This window comes from Diabrotica virgifera, chromosome 8 (genome assembly GCF_917563875.1).
Source record: "Diabrotica virgifera virgifera chromosome 8, PGI_DIABVI_V3a".
NCBI classification, from domain to species: domain Eukaryota; kingdom Metazoa; phylum Arthropoda; class Insecta; order Coleoptera; family Chrysomelidae; genus Diabrotica; species Diabrotica virgifera.
In genome coordinates, this window is record NC_065450.1 from 179,713,023 (window position 1) to 179,735,394 (window position 22,372).

At 32.0% G+C, this 22,372-nt stretch overlaps 1 protein-coding gene across 9 annotated transcripts in view; it reads right to left on the reverse strand.

Moving 5' to 3' along the window:
* Positions 1 to 22,372, reverse strand: part of LOC114329870 (golgin subfamily A member 6-like protein 22) — a 482,825-nt gene that overhangs the window by 357,060 nt on the left and 103,393 nt on the right. The gene's annotated exons all lie outside the window — the stretch shown is intronic.

A 22,372-nucleotide genomic window follows, 5' to 3' on the forward strand; every position in this document is an offset into this window, starting at 1 on the left:
ATCAAGTGGCGGTTCGTGAAATTTTAACAACGATAACACAGAAGAAGCTACTATTGAACCCGCCGTAAAAAAATTGTCATTTAGAAGAGGCTGTTCCCATTCAAGGACAAGAATCAAATAGACAGAGTCATTAATGAAGAAATCTTGCGAAGGCTTTCAAAAGAAACAGAATGAATAATGAAATAAAGATATGTAAACTGCAATACCCTGGCCGCGTGATGAGAGGAACAAAATACCAGCTTCTGTCCAGTATCATGCAAGGAGCCCAGTGTTACGGCTTGAAAAGCTCAGAATATCTCGTCTAACAAGCTTTTTAGAGCAGTAGTGAACAAATTTCAAATAATCATGAGACTACCAACCTTCTTAAAAATACGGCACTTTAAGAAGAAAGAAAAAGGGTTACACAGACGTTGAAAATTAACCAAATTTGCGCCAAAAAAAAACAAAAAATTGCGCCTTTTTGAGCATTAATATTTCCTAACGACAGCTGCGCTTCAGAAATCTTGACCATCAAAAAAGTTGATTCAAAGCATATACTGGCATTTGAAATGTGGGTCTACGGTTGAATGTTGCGCATACCATGGACCGCAGCTTGCCACAAATAATTCAATACTAGCAGAACTTAACATAAAAACTAGATTCACCACAGCTACCAACCAAAATATACTGATACATTTTGGACATCAAACTAGAAGAAGAGAGGCATGGAACGAATTATAGTTGATGGCAACGTAGCAGACAAAAGATCAGAGGAAGGATCTGAAGAGAGATAATAATTGGAAGAAATAGTCAAACAAATTACATGACACAACTAAATCCTTACGAAGGAGAAAAGATAGAGAATGTAACTTCCAAATGCAAAAGGATTTATTGTATTTGGTATGCTTATTATATTTTCATTAATTCAAGAAGCAAAGATTGTGGAAAGATTATTTACAAAGTAGAAGTTAACAAGCATATGACATATACAAAATACAAAGAAATAAAGTTAAAGAAATTATCAAAGAGGCAAAAAAGGATAGCTGCAAAGAGTTTAGAAGAAAAATGCAGGAAAGTAGTGAAGGAAACAAGAAGTTATTTTACAGAACACTAAGAAACATGAAAAACTAAGAAGAGTAAATCTTAATCAAATAAAAGATCAAGAGGAAAATATCATAACAGACGAAGAAACAATTATCGAGCGATGGCAAGAATATTTTACAGGGCTACTAAATAGTGAAAATAAAATATTGATTGGAAAAGAAAAATGAGGCCGACAACATAACCAAATCAAATGAAACTGGAATACATATGCAAGAACTAGAGGAAGCTTTAAGTAAAATTAAAGTAGGTAAAGCACCAGGATCCTATCAGCTAGATGCAAAATTATTAAAATTCCTAGGACCAAATGAAAATAAAGAATTGCTTTAAATACAAAATATGAAACTAAAAAGATTCCATCGGAAATGGAACATCGTAACAATCTTGCCAATACATCAGAATTGCGAAAATTATAGGGGAATATCTCTCTTTAGAAATCTATTTAGCATCCCATTATATGAAAAAGGCGTTTAAGATGGTAGACAGGACAGGAATCTGGCAGAGTCTAGAGAACAAGAATTTAGATGAAGAACTGTTGAAGGTGGTATGTAGTCTGTATGAAAATACTAATAACCAAGTAAGAACAAGGAACAGAACTTCAAAAATCTGCAAGAATAGCGATGGAGTCAAACAGGGTGGTGTATTGAGCCCAATATATTTATAAGCTTGATGGACGAAGTAATAAAAGCTTGCTAGCCAAAAACAAAAAAATATATTGCAGGATACAGAAACATGCAAGTAGTCAAAATAGAAACATGCGTATTTGCAGAGGATATAGTGCTTATAGCAAAAACAGAAAAAGACCTATAAAAGAACATGACAATGTGGACAGAAGAATTAAAATAATACATTTTAAGAGTAAACACCGAGAAAACTAAAGTGATGGTAGTAACAAAAAACAATACACAAATAAACATTAACGTTGAAGGAAATAGAATCGAACAGATAGAAGTATTCAAGTATTTAGCGATAAGTTTGAATAATAAAGGGATACAAGAAGACGAGGTTGGTGCCAGAATAAACTCAGCAACTAGAATATATCATGCACTACACAAAAACTTCTTGAATAGAAAAGAAATAACAACAAAAACAAAAATGGTCGTATACCAAACAGGGTATCAACCTGTATTAACTCACGGAGCAGAAAACTGGGTTCTCGACGAAAATCAAACAAAGTAACTGCAAGGAATTGGAATGAAATACTTGAGGAAAGTGCTGGGTGTTAGAAGAATAAACAGAGGAAGAAACGAAGACATTAGATAAGAGCTAGAAACGAAATCAATAAAGGTTAAAGCAGAAGAAAAGAAACTAAAATAGTGGGGACACATGATCAGAATGAACGAACCTAGACAGGTGAAGAAGATATGGGAAGCGAGAAAAATAGAGAAAACCCGTAGAGGACGACCAAAAAAAAACATGGAACATTAGCATAATCTCGAAGAAAGAGGGAAGACATGGAGTGGGGCGAAGGAACTAGCTAGAGACAGAAAAGAGTTGCGTAAATTTGTAGAAAAAATTTAAGAGAGTTTGTACACCTCGACACTTACGTGTATAAGAAGTTTTCGATTATGTATGTATGTATGTAATTCAAGAACACTCAGAAACTCTAGAGAAAAACACTGCAGTGAATATTTTCACTCAAATCTCCAATAGGTAACCTGATCTGAATTATTAAAATATTTATTTTACTTTCAACTAAACCGCAATAACAGTTTTCATTGCACATTGAACACGTTTTATGTATTTGAATAAAATAGAGCATCGTTATAAATTGCTATTTTCAAATATTTTCAACGCCGTCTTCTCACACCTACGTTAATTTAGTTTATTGAACGATATAGAACAGCCAGCCATTTATTGATAGATTGATTTTTATAATAAAAAACACCAGAATTTCAAGGTCAACAAAAGTGTTGTGAAATGACCTAGGTTACTGAGTTTACTGTTTTTGTTTAAAATAAGTTTACACCTTTTGACATTAAAAAGAATGAATATTATAGTTTTATTAAAATATGTATTAAATGCGGTCTTAAATTCTATGTTATGGCTTTGGCTGAAGCTGAGTTGCAAAAATGTATTTAGCCTGTTAAAATGTTTTATTAATATGATCGTTTGTGAATGAGATGCTGTCATTGCGATTTGGTCTGAAAAAATTCTATTTAGAAGTTTGAAATAGTAATTAATTAAAAAATTAGTTATACAATATAAAGATCGATATACTTTCTGTGGTTTTTCGGGTTTGACTCCGCGGTGAATATTACTTTAACGACTTTACTTCAAGCAGCAGCGAGAAGCGGAACCACCTGACTTGACAATGGCAAGTGAAACCTTCGAAACGTCGTCAAGATAATGTTTTTACTAAAAATCAAAATTATTCAACGCGGAATCAAAACCGGAAAACCACAAAAAGCACATATAGCTCCCGCGGAAACTTCAAGTGTAACATATGATAGGTATATATCCACTAAATACTTAGAAACCTACGTTTTTTTTTTATTAAAAATTTTGGTACATAATAGAAAGGAGGAAAAGAATAATTTAAAACTGTTGCTGATGGATTTTAGTAATTAAGCTTTTTTGACAAAATACTAGCTGATCCGGCTAATTTCGTGCCGTATTATAATTATTAATGAATGTTCTGTTAACCCTTTATTAAGAACTCAAGCTATCCCTATATTAAAAACCCACGAAACAGATTACAGAGGGTCAACTCTACACAGCCAAACCCCTGTAGAAAAAGTGTTGCACTACAACTACCTCGGTACCATAATAAATGAATGCATAATGGATCAAAAACCAAGAGATAAAAAGGCGTATCGGAAAAAATTTGGCCTAGCGCATTTGGCCTAGGCCAAACTAGTTTATCCTAAAATCGGGTTTGGCCGGTAACATATTCATTCTTGGTGTTTGTTATTTTTAATAAAATGGTAAAAAAGTTGCAAAAATCCTCAGGGTAGTAAAAGGACCTACGGCACACAAGCTGGCTGGACAAAATCCCCTTTTTCCGAATTTGCGAGGACTCAAAATTGATTTTAGACCCATCCTTCGGCAATTTTACTTAGGATTGCCTATAAATTATTTTTTGTATACTCGATCCTGTGTCAAAAAATGTTACCCTCCTTACAGTCGGAAAAAGGAAAGAATACCCATGAACGAACATATAAAACACGCTGTATTTTCCTGTCACCGTGTCACAAAGAAAATTGTCCAGTGCAAGTAGATGTAACAATAATTATTACATGTACTTGCTCTGGCCAATTTTTTGTCTGACCCGGTGACAGGAAAATACAGCGTGTTTTATATGTTCGTTCATGGGTATTCTTTCATTTTTCCTGCTGTATGTATTATCTTTCTAAATTTAGCCATACCCGAATAGTATATTATGATGGTCATTATGATGCCAGTATGACGGATCTCTCTTACCAGAGAATTTAAACCTCAAACGTGGTCTGTAGTAGATAAGGAAGGTAATTTAAAGACCGATGCTGATGAAATATTGGAAACATGGCGAAACTACTGTGGCGAGCTGTATACAAATAACGAGGTATCAGCAGAAAATCAGCGGCCTTCTGACTACCCTAGAGAACCTACTGTCTTACTCGCTGAAGTCAAAGATGCAATTAAATCACTAAAGAGAAATAAATCCCCAGGCATTGATTCAATACCATGTGAAATACTACAGTTACTAGGTGACAAAGGTTTACATATCATCCATTATATCTGTGTCGCTGTTTGGAATTCTGGAAAATGGCTATCTGATTGGTGTACCTCAATTTATATCCCACCACACAAAAAAGGAACTAATACCAGATGTGAAAACTATCGCACACTGTCCCTAATATCACATGCTAGTAAAATATTGTTGCATATCATCAAAAACAGATTAAAAACCTATCTACATTACCAAATACCTCAGAAACAAGCGGGTTTGTAAAGGGTAGAGGTACAAGGGAACAAATCCTGAACCTGAGACAACTCATTGAAAAGTCTAGATAATTTCAAGTACCTATGATTGTATGCTTCGTAGACTACCAAAAAGCATTTGGTTGTGTAAGCTGGATAAATCTCTGGTCAATTTTAATCGAAATGGGCGCACCTTTGCACTTGGTGACACTTATTAAAAATCTGTACCAGTCTAATATACCGACAGTACGACTAGATCAGAAGTTCTCAAACCAATTTAAGACCGAGAGAGGTGTTAGACACGGATGCGTGTTGTCACCTGACTTATTTAACATTTATTGTGAACATGTCATGAGCATGGTTTTAGAAGGATGGGCCGGTGGAGTAACAGTAGCTGGTAGGAAAATCTCCAATTTAAGATTTGCTGGTGACACTACACTTATAGCAGCAAATGAGCAAGAAATGGTTGATCTTCTGCGAAGAGTTTAGTACGAAAGCAATAAAGTTGGTCTTCTTCTTCTTCTTCAGGTGCCATCTCCGCTACGGAGGTTGGCAATCATCATAGCTATTTTAATTTTTGAGGCAGTAGCTCTAAATAGTTGTTTCGAGCTGCATCCAAACCACTCTCTCAGGTTCTTCAACCATGAAATTCGTCTTCTTCCGATGCTTCTTCTGCCATCTATCTTTCCCTGCATTATGAGTCGTAGGATACCATACTTCTCGCCCCGCATCACATGTCCGAGATACTGTAGCTTCTTTTCTTTAATTGTAAGTTCAACTTCCTTTTCTTTACCTATTCTTCTCAGTACTTCATTGTTTGTAACTCTATCTACCCAGGAAACCCTCATAATTTTTCTATAGGTCCACATTTCAAAGGCGTTAAGTCGTCTCATTGTCTCTACATTTAACGTCCATGATTCCACTCCATAGTATAGAACACTGTAGGCGTAACATTTTGTTAGGCGTACTTTAAGAGCTAATGTTAAATCTTTGCTACATAGGACCTTTTTCATTTTTATAAAATTAGAACGTGCTTTTTCGATTCTGACTTTTATTTCTGCAGTGTAGTCATTATTTTCTGTTATAAGTGTTCCTAGGTAAGTGTACTTTTTTACTCTTTCGATCTGCTGGCCCTCTACTATCAAGATTTCGTTAGTATTATGGTTGTTTTTACTAATTTTCATAAACTTCGTCTTTTTGATATTGAGAGAGAGTCCGTACTCCCTACTACACCTTACTATTTTACTCATGAGTCTTTGCAGGTCTTGTAAACTATCGGCTATTATTACTGTATCATCTGCATATCTGATGTTGTTAACTAAGACTCCATTTACTCTTATGCCGACTGTTTCATCTTCCAGAGTTTCTCGCATTACCTCTTCAGAATAAGCGTTAAATAATAGAGGTGATAGTATGCAGCCTTGCCTGACTCCTCTCTTTATTTCCATTTCTTCAGATGTTTCTTTTTCAATTCTTACTATTTCTCGCTGATTGTAATAGAGGTGTGTTATTAGTCTTAAATCTCTTTCATCTAGGTTTTTATTTTTTAGGATTTCTATGAGTCGGTCATGTTTTACTTTATCAAACGCCTTATTGTAGTCTATAAAACAGACGTAAAGAGGATGGTTAACATCCAAACATCTCTGTGTCAGCACGTTGAAGGAGAATAATGCCTCTCTGGTACCCATACCATTGCGGAACCCATATTGAGTGTCACTAATATCCAGCTCCAGTTTAGAGTGTATTCTGGCGTGGATAATTTTCAATAGAATTTTCAAGGTATGTGACATTAAGCTTATGGTTCGGTAGTCACTGCATTTTTTTGCATTCACCTTCTTTGGCAAACACACAAAGGCTGATGTCAACATTTCTCTAGGGATGATTCCAGTAGTATAGATAGCGTTGAACAGTTCTACTATTATGTCCAGGTTTTTCTCGTTGACCAACTTTATCAGCTCGCTAGGCAATTCATCTGGACCAGCAGATTTATTGGTTTTCATAGAGTTTATTGCCTGACTAACCTCTGATTTGGTTATCTCTAGGCCTACATCTCCCGTTTGGCTATCTACGGATGTACTAGTTTCTCTCTGGTCATGAAATAGTTCCTCGATATACTCTTTCCATCGTCGTAGTTTTCGTTTTGTCTCCATTATAATATTTCCATTTTTGTCGAGCAATATATTTGAGGTTCTTCTATTTCCTATTCCGGCTAGTTCTTTGACTTTTTTATGTAGGTTGAAGTTGTCATATGTGTTTTGCAGTTCTTCTATTTCTTTACATTTTTCAGAGAAGTAGGTTTCTTTAGCCTCCCTAAAGTTGGTCTGAAAATCAATAAAGCTAAGACAAAAATAATGGTGGTCGACAGATTCGACACTATTCAACTGACTAACATGTTACAGGAATACCGGATAGTAAACACCTTTGTCTCTCTCGGGTCTAGTATAACTAACGATGGTAACTGTGAAACAAAAGTTCGGAGACGTATTGGTATGGCAAAAAATGCGATGAGTCGCCTAACTAAAGTTTGGAAAGACAGATCTATCTCTAAAAATATCAAGATGAGACTGGTGAATGCCCTTGTATTCTTAATATTTCTATACGGAGCAGAGACTTGGATTCTTCGCGCATGCGAGCGCTCAAAAATTGATGCCTTTGAGATGAGGTGCTGGAGAAGAATGCTACGCATGCCTTGGATAGCTCATAGGACAAACGTTTCCATTCTAAACCAACTCAATATTAAAAAAAGGCTGTCCACAATATGTCTGCAACGAATTCTGTAATTCTTTGGTTACGTGGTTCGCAGAGGTGACGACAGTTTAGAGAGATTAATTGTTTCTGGAAACGTTCCGGGGAGAAGATCAAGAGGGCGATCACCAACAAGATGGTCTGACCAAATAAAGCATTCAGCTGGAAACTCATTCTGCGAAGCTCTTAGAGCAGCTGAAGATAGAGACCAATGGAGAAACATTGTTAGGAATATTGGAAGAAATCACGATCCTCAGTAAGGGGGAAACGACAAGAGGGAGAGATGACGGATACCAAACGAACCGCGTAACAGCGAATTTCGTATAGAATACGAACTTCATAATGATAATTAAATGCAATTTGTATACAAAATTTTTTTTACTATGATTATTCACAACAAAAGATATATTCAATTTTTTTTATTTTGTAACGCAAATAAATTAAGCAGTTATATCGTTAAACTAATTATTTTGTCGATACTTTTATATTTTCAATATTGCAATTATTAAAATAAATTTAAGGATAAATTTTTAACATCTCTATCGTCTTCAGACATTTTCTTAAAAAGATTTAATTTTTAAATTAGTCAGTTTGTTTACATATTATTGAGAACAGTTAAGACGTATGAATTTGACTTGACATTGGTCACGTTGCATGTGCCATCTTCATCGCGAATGTCATCTCGCGATTCTATTGGTTATAGACCAGGACTAATCTGTAAAAAAACGTGTATTTTTGGATGTGAGAGGTGGCATTCGGATTTTTGCAGATAAAGTTAATGATACCTTCAGTAATAATAATTAACTTATGCTCCTTCTCAAATATGCCCGGAACATTAATAAAAAAATTAAAATATTTAAAAATTTCGACAAACATCGATTTTTTTCTGCTTTCTTTGCTTATAACTTTAAAACGGTTCGTTTTGGAACAAAGTCGTGGAGGAATAAAATAAAGATAATTGAATTTTGAATGATATACAACTGGTCAAAAATGTATCAAGATATTACTTTTTCTGCAATATAGCAATATATACAAAATAAGGGGGCAAAATACGCCACTTGTTATTCAATGTTTCTTAAATACTTTGGTGGCACTTAGAACCTTAGTAATTCGGTTAGAAAATTCTTATAACTTACTTGAATGGTCTACCAAATTTCATTAAAATCGACCTAATAGATTTTGCATAATAAAGCAATATAAATGTTTTTAAAAAAGTTCAAATTTTTTAAAATCTTTCTGAACAAGAAGTAGACCATTAAGAAGTAGGCTAATTTTTTTACATATAAAGAGGTGCTCTACCTATCTAATACACTTTACAGAATTAAAATTGGATTGTTTAAGGGGCCTTAGAAATATTTTAAAATTATAAACAGTTTTTTGGCTTATAAACAAATAGCTTCGTTTAATAATAAAAAAATGAATTTTTAGTAATGCAAATAATTAAAACCGGTATAATTTGACTTAAACTTTCAAACGCTGTCAGCAGAATTGCTATTTTATTTTTTAATCAAAGTTATTCTCGTTCAAAAATTACAATTTTTCGATTTTTTGAATGTTCCACCGCGTTTATCTCGAAAACTATGCATCCTACGAAAAAACTTGTAAGAACATTTTTTGCTTAGAATTATCCAAGATACAAAAAAAATGTTTTATTTTGCGAAAAATCGATGTTATTTAATTCCTCAAGTTCTTTGTTTATAACAATCTTATCGACATCCGGATCAACTGTTACCCAAAAAAAATCGTGTTCTACGGGTTAAAAAATACATAAAAATCTTGGTAAGTCCATCTAAATAAAGGAGCCCGTAGCACCCCCTCCTGGACACAGCACTAATTTGTTTATAAGCCAAAAAAGTGTTTATAATTTTAAAACATTGCTGAGGCTGCTTAAATAATCCAATTTCAATTCTGTGAAGTGCATTAGATAGGTGGAGTGCTTCTTTATATGTAAAACAATTGACAAATCTTTGTACATATGTTCTAGTTTTTGTTGTGCAAGATTTTAAAAATTTTAATTTTTTAATGAAAGTTTAGATTGCAAAATTATTATGCAAAATATAGTAATAGTGTAGGAAACAGAGGTTGAACCTTGCAAAATGGACACAAGTCCGGTTTTATTTTTTTTCTGTTATATCAAGGGGTGCTTATTATAATACTAACTTTTTCTGAAAAAACTTCGCCCCGGAACCCCCCTTTTCACCCCTTTAAAGGGGGTAATTTGTGGTTTTTGCGGAACGTAGCCCTTCCTGTACCTTTTACAAAAAATTTTTTTTATAGAAATATGAAGAGGACTACAATTTATACGATTTATTTTCCGACAGAATATGTCTATCATCCACCGTTTAGAGGGGGTGGCGCCCCAAAGTTGACAAGTTTTTAAAAAAGATGTTTTAAAAAAAATATATTTTTCCCTAAATGTAACGGAAATTAAGAAGAAATTCTACGGCAATTATTAAGAAATAAGTGACTGATTTTTTGGTATAGGTTTCACTTAAGGGTAATTGCCCTATTTTTAATTACAGGGTGTTACATTTTAAAAAAAAACCCCTTTTTATACCATCTCAACCGTTTACGCTAGAGTGAAAAGACTTTCAGCGATTACCCATGTATTGGTACTATTTACAAATTTGTATAATGCACCCTCATTTTTTCCCCGGAACCACCCCAAAAAAAAGAAGAATTAGTAAATATAGTGATTTTCTTGGAATCCTTCACACACAATCCCATTTATTAATATGCTTTATATATCATTTTGTGCACGTAATTATTACCCATGCATGGACACTAAAAGCAATTTTCTAGTGCAACCCCTGTAGCCAAAAAAAATAAAATGGGGGGTTGAAATTTTTTTTTTATTTTTGCTTTTTGATTCATATGGGCATATGCTTCATCAATAGTGCTTTTCAAAAATATATACGGTTATTGCAACATCCCTGCGGAAATCACCCCTATCCTTGAAAATATACTGCAGAAACTACCTCTATCCCTTGGCGAGGATGTTTTTACGATTTTCTCATTACCTATGCATTCTTTTTAAACAAAACTTATACAAGGCTAAAGACCACTATTTACTCTAAAAATTAGGTCGTATTCATTTTTTTCGTATAAGCAACCGTTACGGCACAGTGGCGCCGTAAACCTCATATATGCTTTGGCTGGCTCCAGTTTTTGTTTATTTTTTCGTCATCTGTTCGTTTTATTGATAAAGTACTTATGTAAAATAAAACAACACAGTGTAACCTACAAATTATGACCTATGCACATTTTACTTTCTTTGCTCCCCAAAGCCACAGTGGTGGCCCAAAATCAATTTTTGCATATTTTCGCCACCTACACGCATTTTATTGCATTAATGCTACCTTAATAGCACAATATTGACCCCTAAGTGGTCGCTAAGCAGTGGCGGATCTAGGGAGGGGTGATTGGGGGCGATCACCCCCACCCCTCTCAAACCAAGTGATATTATATTTAAAGATTATAAAAATATTCATTTATTTTTATAGAAATATTTATATTAATATTATTTTTATAAGAATGACTTTTTATGCTTTAGCGACAGTGGCGGATCCAGCATCGTTAACAGGGGGGTGCGAATTGGCTAAATTTCTATAAAAATAAATGAATATTTTTATAATCCTTGAATATAATATCACTTGGTTTGAGAGGGGGGAGGTGATCACCCCCCATCACTCCTCCCTGGATCAGCCACTGCTTAGGGACCACCTAAGGGTAAATATTGTGCTATTAAGGTAGCATTAATGCAATAAAATGCATGTAGGCGGCGAAAATATGCAAAAATTGATTATGGGCCACCACTGTGGCTTTGGGCCGCAAAGGTTGTAAAATATGCATAAGTCATAATTTGTAGGTTACACTGTGTTGTTTTATTTTACATAAGTATTTTATCAATAAAACAAAGAGATGACGAAAAAAAAACAAAAACTGGAGCCCGCCAAAGCATATATATGAGGTTTACGGCGCCACTGTGCCGTAACGGTTGCTTATACGAAAAAAATGAATAGAACCTAATTTTTAGAGCAAATAGTGGTCTTTAACCTTGTATAAGTTTTGTTTAAAAAGAATGCATAGGTAATGAGAAAATCGTAAAAACATGCTCGCCAAGGGATAGGGGTAGTTTCTGCAGTATATTTTCAAGGATAGGGGTGGTTTCCGCAAGGATGTTGCAATAACCATATATATTTTTGAAAAGCATTATTGATGAAGCATATGCCCATATGGATCAAAAAGCAAAAAACAAAAAAAAAATTTCAACCCCCCATTTTATTTATTTTTTTTTTGCTACAGGGGTTGCACTAGGAAATCGCTTTTGATGTCCATGCATGGGTAATAATAACGTGCGTAAAATGATACATGAAGCATATTAATAAAGGGCATTGTGTGTGAAGGATTCCAAGCAAATCATTTTATTTATTAATTCTTCTATGTTTTGGGGTGGTTCCGGGGAAAAAATGGGAGTGCATTATACAAATAAGTAAATAGCACCAGTACATGGGTAGTCGCTGAAAGCCTTTTTACTCTAGCATAAACGGTTCAGATGGTATAAAAAGGGTTTTTTTTTTAATGTAACACCCTGTAATTAAAAAGTGGGTAATTACCCTTAAGTGAAACCTACACCAGGATTTCTTCTTAATTTCCGTTACAGTTAGGGAAAAATATATTTTTTTTAAAACATCTTTTTTAAAAACTTGTCAACTTTGGGGCGCCACCCCGGCTAAACGGTGGATGATAGACAGATGCTGTCGGGAAATAAATCGTAGAGAATATAGTCCTCTTTATATTTCTATAAAAGAAATTTTTTGTAAAAGGTACAGGAAGGGCTACGTTCCGCAAAAACCACAAATTACCCCATTTAAAGGGGTGAAAAGGGGGGTTCCGGGGCGAAATTTTTTCAGAAAAAGTTAGTCTTATAATAAGCACGCCTTGATATATCAGAAAAAAAAATAAAACCGGGCTTGTGTCCATTTTGCAAGGTTCAACCTTTGTTTCCTACACTATAAGTCAATTTTAATGAAATTTGGTGAACGGCTTTAGCACATTACAAAAATTTTCTAAGCGAATTATGAAGGTTCCAAGTTTAACCTAAATGACGGAAAAACATTGAATAAAAACAGGCTTGTTTTGCCCCTTATTTTATATTTATTGCTATTTTGCATCAAGGGTGTTAAATTAAGACATTTTTAACCAATCGTATTTGATAGAGAATTTAGTTATCTTTGTTTTATTCTTATACGACTTTGTTCCAAAATGAATCCTTTTAAAGTTATAAGCAAATAAATTAGAAAAAAAAAACGAAATTTTTTGAAATTTTGCGATATATTTTTTTTTATTAATGTTCCGGGCATATTTGAGAAGGAGCATAAGTCAATTATTATTAACGAAGTTATCACCTCTCACATCCACCTAAAAACAGATCCTTCCTAGTCTATTAGAAATATGTATCGTAATGAAAGTCTGCATCATAAGGAAGCTCATTACGATCTTTGTCTATCTAATTAGCCTTCTTCGGTCCATTTTTATACATAGGCCTCCCCAATCCTTTTCTATTATTCTCTGTCCGTCGCTTATCCACCTAGAGCCCACGTGCTTCTTGATATCATCTGCCCATCTCATTTAGGGCCTTCCTCTTCTTCGTTTATATTTCCACGGTCTCCAGTTTATAAGAAGTTCGTTCTATCGGTCTTCTTTTTGTCCTATAGTGTGTCCGGCAAATCTCCATTTCAATTTTGCAAGTTCTTGTCTAACATCCCTAACTTTGGTTTTCTCTCTTATCCACTCGTTTCTCTTTTTATCAATTAGTCTTATGTGCAACATTTGAATTTTAACTATTTAGAATGGGAACATTTTATAATAATGCAACATTTGATTTTCCATTTCTCTTTGCGTTTTGTTTGTCAATTAGTCTTATGTGCAACATTTGATTTTCCATTTCTCTTTGCGTTTTGTTTGCTTTGTCCATGTTTGCTTTTGTAAACGTCCACGTTTGGGAACCATAAGTGAGAACAGGGAGTACGCAGTGATTGTATACCTTGGTCTTAAGATGTAGATATCTTTTGCTTTATGGATGTAGCTTAGTTTACCAAATGCCGCCCATGTCGGTCTAACTCGTCTTTCGATCTCTGCTGTTTGATTTTCCTTGTTAAGTTTTATAATTTGACCCAGATTTATATTATATAATCATGATCTTGTTTTATTTCATCTTGCCCAATCCTCATTGTGATGTCCTCATATGTATTTGTTATTATTTTGGTCTTGTTATAATTCATATTAAGGCTCATCTTTCCGGCTATTACGTCCAGTTCTTTTATCATTTCAAACAATTCTTCTTTTTTATGAGTTATCAATACGATGTCATCAGCGTACCTAGGTAGTCCAAGCATTGTCCACAAATTTTTATACCTTTTTCTTCTCATTCTAATCTTTTAAAAATATCTTCCAGATCCTGATTGAAAAGTGTCGGTGATATTATGTCACTCTGTCTCACGCCTCTATTTATTTGTATTGATTGTGTTTCTTCGTATACTTTAATTATTGTTGTTTTGGCTTCCTTATATATATTGGCTATTAGGTCTGTATATCTGTAGTCAATTCTGCTGTTAATTAAAAAAACTTTTCACTGCCCAATGTTCGATACAGGTAGTGAAATCATAATTGATATATTAAAGTATGAGAATAGAAAAAGTTTATAACTTATACTAGAGTGAAAGAAACTGGTTAGAGACGTAATATTGTGAAAAATAATTTTTCCATTTCAGATAAATAATATGCATAGAGAAGCCGCTTATTAGATTTTTAATATCCCTGTTATAGTTTTCATGATTTATATTCGTAATAAAGCTTAAGAGAGCAAGGCTTATTAATTTTTATTAAACACACTGACAACCCTCAAGGCAGGTTGTTCGCTATATTATCTTTATATTACAATAACCATCCATGCCTTCCAGACAACTGAAGTATACGTTGGCGTAGTCGGTTAAATAAAATAAATATTTAATTAGTTGGAATCAGAATGAAAAATTAGTATAGGTATGTCAAATCACTCAGGCAAAAAATTTTGGATCTCCGATTTGTCTGAAAATTGGTATATACCTTCTGCGGGACGTAAAAATAAGATATTTAAGGTCAAAAAATCTTCTTCTTCTTTTTTTCTCAAAATGTTATTTAATGCGATTTTACAGTGATTTGGTGTTTATTTAAACAAATTTGCATTTTCTGTCGTAAAGTATCAATGAAAAACATAGTATATTAATAGAAAGGACTCAAAAATGTCATTATATGGCATTCTAACAAGTTATTTTGAATCAAAACAAGTTTTTGATAAAATTTTATAGTGTAAAAAACGTTAAAATACCGTTTTTTACATTTTCCTCCATTCCCAAAATACGTCATCATCGATTTGCCTGAAAGTTTGCCCACAGATAGCCAAAGGATAGGACTTTAAGTGGTTAGAAGGATTTGAATTATATTACAATACCAAAAAAGTTACATGCACTAATATCAGACTCAAAAGTATATATTAGTCCAGTCGGGATAGCATTTGACCTTGAATGCCGAGCTGCCCAAAATTTTATTTTTATGATCTTTAGGGGAGTCAATAGTAGCCTAAATTTAAAATCACGAATGAAATTCTCCGTTACGTTAGCCGCCATCTTGATTTTAAAGGAGAACCTGTTTTGCTCAATACCTCCGCCATATTTAACTTTTCGACAAAAATCGTAGGAACTGAAATTGTTCCAAATAAATCGTGTTTACAATTATTACAATTTCTTTTTAACAATTTTTGTCGTGAGGTCGATATTTTGAGTTAATTGTACTTACAGTAGACGCCTATATTTTTGACTATATTATTGCATTTACCTTTTTTGGTATTGTAATATAAGTCAAATCCTTCTCACCACTTAAATTCCTGTGATTTGTGTATCTGTGGGCAAATTTTCAGCCAAATCGATTATGATATATTTTGGGAATGGAGAAAAATGTAAAAAATGGTATTTTAACGTATTCTACACTATAAAATTTGATCAAAAGCTTGTTTTGAATCAAAGTAACTTGTTATAATGCCATATAATAACATTTTTGAGTCCCTTCTATTAAAATATTATGTTGTCCATTGATACTTTACGATAGAAAATGCAAATTTTTATAATAGTCCAGAGAAATAAGATTTTTCTCGTGACACATCCCCCTCCAGGCCGAAACCAAATTTTTTGAGTAGTACGGATATCTATATTAATAACCTATATGTTTCCTGCAGCCGATTTTGATGATATACATAGCTATAAACAAATGAAGATCAAAAAACGCTAAATTTTCGCTTTTTTCGTCTATTACTAAAAAGTGAAGCATTTTAAACAAATTTGAGAGTAGGAAACTGATAAATCATATAAAAAACTTCAATATGGCGTTCGCTGAATATGTCTATCCTTATTTGTTGCTTAGAAAATTGCAAGATAAATCATAAATTTTGAGATTTTATAAATGTTCATAACTTATGTAAAAATTAAGTTAGAACTTTCTTATTACAAGAAATGCTGAGACTTCTGGTGCTTAAATTGTATTCTAAATTTCAAAGCAATTGGTCAAATAGTTTAAAAGTTATTTTATTTGTTTATCCCAAATTATTTTTTTTTGCAACACTATAAGTCAGAAAACGATGAGGTTACAGTAATACTTCGGACAGTTTATGAAAGAAGAAGATTTATACTATTAACTTAATTTAAAAAAAATGACAAAAAATAATTATAAATAGTGTAAAATTATTTTGCAAGATCATGTCGATTTTTTGCTTATAAACAATTAGAATAACTTTTTAACCGTTACCCGTAGAAAAATTATTTTTACATATTAAGAAAGACTAAATTTTTATACACATTTAGAAAGAAAAACAATTGTCCTACGGCAATTAGGGATGAAGTTAGCCCCCTTCCTTTTTTTAATTCACAGCAGCTTTGTTTATAACAATTAAGAAATAAAATTAGCCGCATTTGAAAGAACATATTTCAGAGTTTTAACATACCAAGTATACAAAAGATTTGCTTTCAAGGAAATCGTCCACAAAGCTTAAAAATGTGGCCCTTAAAATCGGCCGGCGTTGAAACTTGGGATAGCGATGAGAGGGGGGAAGGAGCTGTTAACTGTATCTGTGGTTCTCGATTATTTATTTCGTTGTTTCTTTTTTTAATTTGTATGTACTTTTTACGTACATTACGAATATGCGTTATTTAAATAAACTAATGGTTATATACAACATCAAATTTGTTTAAACAATTTATTTTCAATTTTTTTAATAATATTTGATGTAACTTTTATTGTAAAACGTACATATTAGTTATACAGGGCGTAACAAAAATACAAGTCATAAATTAAATCACATATTCTGGGACCAAAAATAGATCGATTGGTCCTAACTTACCTTAATACAAATGTGCACATAAAAAAAGTTATAGCCCTTTGAAGTTACAAAATGAAAGTCGATTTTTCCAATATATCGAAAACTATTAAAAATTTTTTATTGAAAATGGACATGTATCATTCTTATGACAGGAACATCTTAAAGAAAAATTATAGTGAAATTTTTGCATCCCATAAAAATTTTATGGGGGTTTTGTTCCCTTAAACCCCCCAAAATTTTGTGTACAACCCAATTAAATTATTATTGTGGTACCATTAGTTAAACTCTCTGTTTTTAAAACTTTTTTGCCCCTTAGTATTTTTTCGATAAGGCAGTTTTTATCGAGTTGCGGCTTCTTTTTTAATATGTTTACATAAAAATTTTATGTTGTTCTGAAGCTATTTTCTTGTGGCATTTTTACAATTTTAACTATTTAGAATGGGAAATAAGCCACAATATTATTAAAAAATGATTTTTTATTATTTGGGGTTGATTTCATGTAATCGAATGAACTATCTTTCAGTAAAGTCGTCCCAGGAACGCAACTCATAAATATTGGCAATATCATTTTAAAGTCTTCTACTTTAAAATGTATCATATGTATCTGAATTGCCGATATAAATGAGTCAAATTAAATAAATTATTAGAAGAATTTTTTTACTAAGCAACAACATTTTTGTTTATATTAATAGTATTTTGTATTTTGACAACAGCACCCGATTTGGGCGTCGAAACGTTAATAAAAAATCATTTTTTAATAATATTGTGGCTTATTTCCCATTCTAAATAGTTAAAATTGTAAAAATTTTATGGGGGCTTGTTCCTTTACACCCCTCAAATGTTTGTGTACGTTCCAATTGAACTATTACTGCGGTACCATTAGTTAAACACAAAGTTTCTAAAATTTTTTTTGTCTCTTAGTATTTTTTCGATAGGGCACCTTTTATTATTCTTTTTTAATATGGTTCAAAATATGCCTAAAAATGTAAATTATAAATAATAAATTTTCATACGATTACCAAGTCTTCATAATCGTACTTAACCATATTATACAAATATGTGGTGTATTTGACGAATATTTAAAATATCTCAATAAAAACTGACTTTTCGAAAAAGTACTAAAAGGCAAAAAATTTTAAAAACATTGTGTTTAACTAATAGTACTACATTAATAATTTAATTCGAACGAACACAAAAGTTTGGGGGAGTTTAAAGGAACAAAACCCCCATAAATTTTTTATGGGGTGTCAAAATCTTACTATAATTTTTTTGTAAGATGCTCCTGCCATAAAAATACCACATGTCTATTTTCAATAAAAAATCTCTTCTATATATTGGACAAAATCGATTTTCATTTTGTAAGTTCAAAGGGCTGTAACTTTTTTTATGTGCATATTTATACTAAGGTAAGTTAGGTTCAATTGAACTATTTTTGGTCCCAGAATTAGCGATTAAATTTATGACCTGTATTTTTGTTACACCCTGTAATTATTATATTACTAATCCTATTCAATTATTCCTAAATCTAAAATTGGCTTATAATATTAAATTGAAAATAAAAAATCTCAAATAAACTAGGATTTATTTCTTGATAAAAATGCTACTAGATAAACGAAAAATGAAATGTAACAAAATTAGAGAGAGGATAAAAAGAACAAAATTATTTTCAGAAATTTTCTACAATATTGTAATAATTGTATCGTACAACATTAAAAGTTATAATTTTAAGATTGCAAAAAAACAAAAATTAAGATATTTCATACATTTTGGTATGACAGCAAGACTATTAAAATAAAATTAAAGGAGGTTTATCTAGGAATACTTGTATTTTTATGAAAAACGTAACAATTATCAGTTACCCATTTATTATAAGTTTTTGTAAAGTCAAGTGCATATGATCCACTCCTATAATTGCCAACAAAGTCATCCTAAAAATATCGTAAAAGAATTTCCAAAAATTGTTTACACAATTTACATAGTTAATTAAATAACCACTTTATTAACAAAAAACATATCCGTAACGTACGCAAAGAGTACATACAGATTAAAAAAGGGACTCCAAAACAGATAATAGAGAAAGATTGAGGTTTTGATAATCGAAGTCCATAAACTATTTATATCTCTGTACTAACAAGTACTCGGTGCAACCAGTTTTGCAAGAGTTTATTTTTATTTTAATAAAATATCTGATATAAAGAAGATCTGTTAATAGGATCGGCACTAACGGTTCTTAGCTTAATGTCCAACCCTAATCAATTACGTTTATCTCTTTTTTGGTGGTTCTGTAACTTCAGTTTTTCATTCATCTAATAGCATGTTTACTAAAAAAATAAAACCTAGTTTATTTGAGATTTTCTGATTTCCATAGACCAATACTATTTTTAGAAACCATCGAATGGGATAATTTGTTTTTTCATACTTTAAAATATTACTAAGTTTAATAAAAACTATGTATTATTATATTATTTATAGATATGTATGTTTTGTGATTAAAATTACTTCAAATTTTATTAAAAAAAATTGAAAAAAAAATTGTTTAAACAAATTTGATGGTGTATATAACAATTAATTTATTTAAATAATGCATACTCGTACTGTGCGCAAAAAGTACATACAAATTAAAAAAAGAAACGTCGAAATTCATAGGCGAGAACAAGAGATACAGCTAACATTTCCTTCCCCCTTCTCATCGATCTCCCAAGTTTCGAGGCCGGCCGATTTTAAGGGTCACATTTTGAAGCTTTGTGGACGATTTGTTTGAAAGTATATATTTTTTATATTCGGTACATTAAAACTCTGAAGTATGTTCTTTCCAATGTGACTGATTTGATTTCGTAATTGTTATAAAGAAAGCTGCTGTGAATTAAAAAATGGGGGGCGGCAACTTCGTCCCTAATTGTCCTAGGACAATTTTTTCTTTTTTTAAATTTGTATAAAAAATCAGTCTTTCTAAATGTGAAAAAATAATTTTTCTACGGGTAATGGTTAAAATGTCATTCTAATTGTTTATAAGCAAAAAATCGACATATTCTTGCAAAATAATTTTGCGATACTTAGAATTATTTTTTGTCATTCTTTTTTAATTAAGTTATTAGTATGAATCTTCTTCTTTCATAAACTATCCAAAGTATTACTGTAACTTCATCATTTTCTGACTTATAGTGTTACAGAAAAAATTAATTTGGGATAAACAAATTAAATAACTTTTAAACTATTTGACCAATTATTATGAAATTTAGTGTATAATTTAAGCACCAGAAGTATCAGCAATCCGTGTAATAAGAAGATTCTAAGTTCATTTTTACATAAGTTATGAATATTTATAAAAACTCAAAATTTATGAATTATTTTGCAATTTTCTAAGCAACCAATAAGGATAGACATATTCGGCGGGAGCCATATTGAAGTTTTTTATATGGTTTATGAGCTTCTTACTTCCAAATTTGTTTAAAATGTTTAGCCATTTGGCAATAAACGAAAAAAGCGAAAAGTTACCGGTTTTTGATCTTCAATTGTTTATAACTATGTATATCATCAAAATCGGCTGCAGGAAACATATAGGTGATTATTATAGATGTCCACACTACTCAAAAAATTTGGTTTCGGCCTGGAGGGGGTTGTGTCACCAACAGGCTATTTTTTTTCCTTATTTCTCTGAACTATAAATACACACCAAGTCACTGTAAAATCGCATAAAATAACATTTTGAGAAAAAAGGAAGAAGATTTTTGGACCTTAAATATCTTATTTTTACGTCCCGCAGAAGCTATATACCAATTTTCAGACAAATCGGAGGTCCAAAATTTTTTTTGCTCCAAAATTGAGTGATTTGAAATGGAATGACCCATATACAGAGTGAGTTTTGAGACTGAACGCCTCAATTATCTCGAAAACGACTTGCACGATTTTTATAGATTTTGGTGGATAAGGGTCTTCTAATGTGACCAATATTAGAGTGGTATTTACATTGTTGTCAGACCTTCCGTTTTTCTAAATAGCTAATGAACTTTCATATTTCAGATAGGATACCCTGTATGTTTTTTTGCATTTTGAAGTTCTTAAGAAATACTGATCATTTTATACCGCAATTTCGGAGGTAATGCTATATTTATTTAAAAAAATAATAATACAAATTATAAAAATCAATATTTTCGGCCCGGGCAGATATTATTTTAGGTTCTTTGGAGCATTGGGTACAAAAAAAGGTTTTCTGTAATTTTTCACCCTAGTTGATCGTTTTCGAGTTATAAACAATTTAAAATTGAAAAAAAAATGAAAAATTACGATTCTTAAGGCTCAAAAACAAGTAAAAAATATACTATTTGAAACTATGAAGTGCCTAAATTCAAGTAGAAACCTTCTTCTATCAAATTCCCTTAATAATTTTTGGCATGTTTTATTCTAAAACATTTTCTTTTAAATTGCTAATGAGGAAATGGACGATAGGGTTGCAGTAACAACTAAAAGACAATATTTTAACATGAAACAAGCCCAAAATACTTATCGGGAACTGATAAAATAACATTTGAACTTGAATTTAGGCACTTCGTTATTTCAAAAATAATAATTTTTACTTGTGTTTTTGAACTTGAAAATCGTAATTTTTCGTTTTTTTTTCAGTTTTAAATTGTTTATAACTTGAAAACGATCAACTTAGAGAAAAATTGCATAAGACCTTTTTTGTTCTTAATGGTCCAAAGAACTTAACATAATGCCTATCTGGGCAAAAAAAAATGATTTTATAATCTGTTTTAATTTTTGCAATTAATCTGCGAAGTTACGGCATTTAGGTATAGGAAATATTACATGAAAAATAATATAAGTATTTCTGAATTACTCCAAAACGCAAAAATATACAGGATGTTCCATTTGCGATAAGAAACTTCCGTAGATTTTCAGAAAAACGGAAGATCTGACAACAATAAAATACCACTATAATATCGGCCGGATTAGAGGACCCTTACCCACCAAAATCTATAAAAATCATGCAAGCCGAGATAATTGAGGCTTCAAGAAATAAAACTCACTCTATATGTATTTTTAATATACCCTGCAACACATCCCTACATGCAACACTATAATACGCGAATAATTATTCATCTTAGTGTTTAAGAAAAGACCCGCCAATCCTCATGACAACCATCCATTTTGGTTCAAGGGTTTTGGTTTTACGGCCCTCATCATTTGGGGTCTGTGTTTCGTTCTCGTTCCCAAAACACACAAAAATTTCAAAAT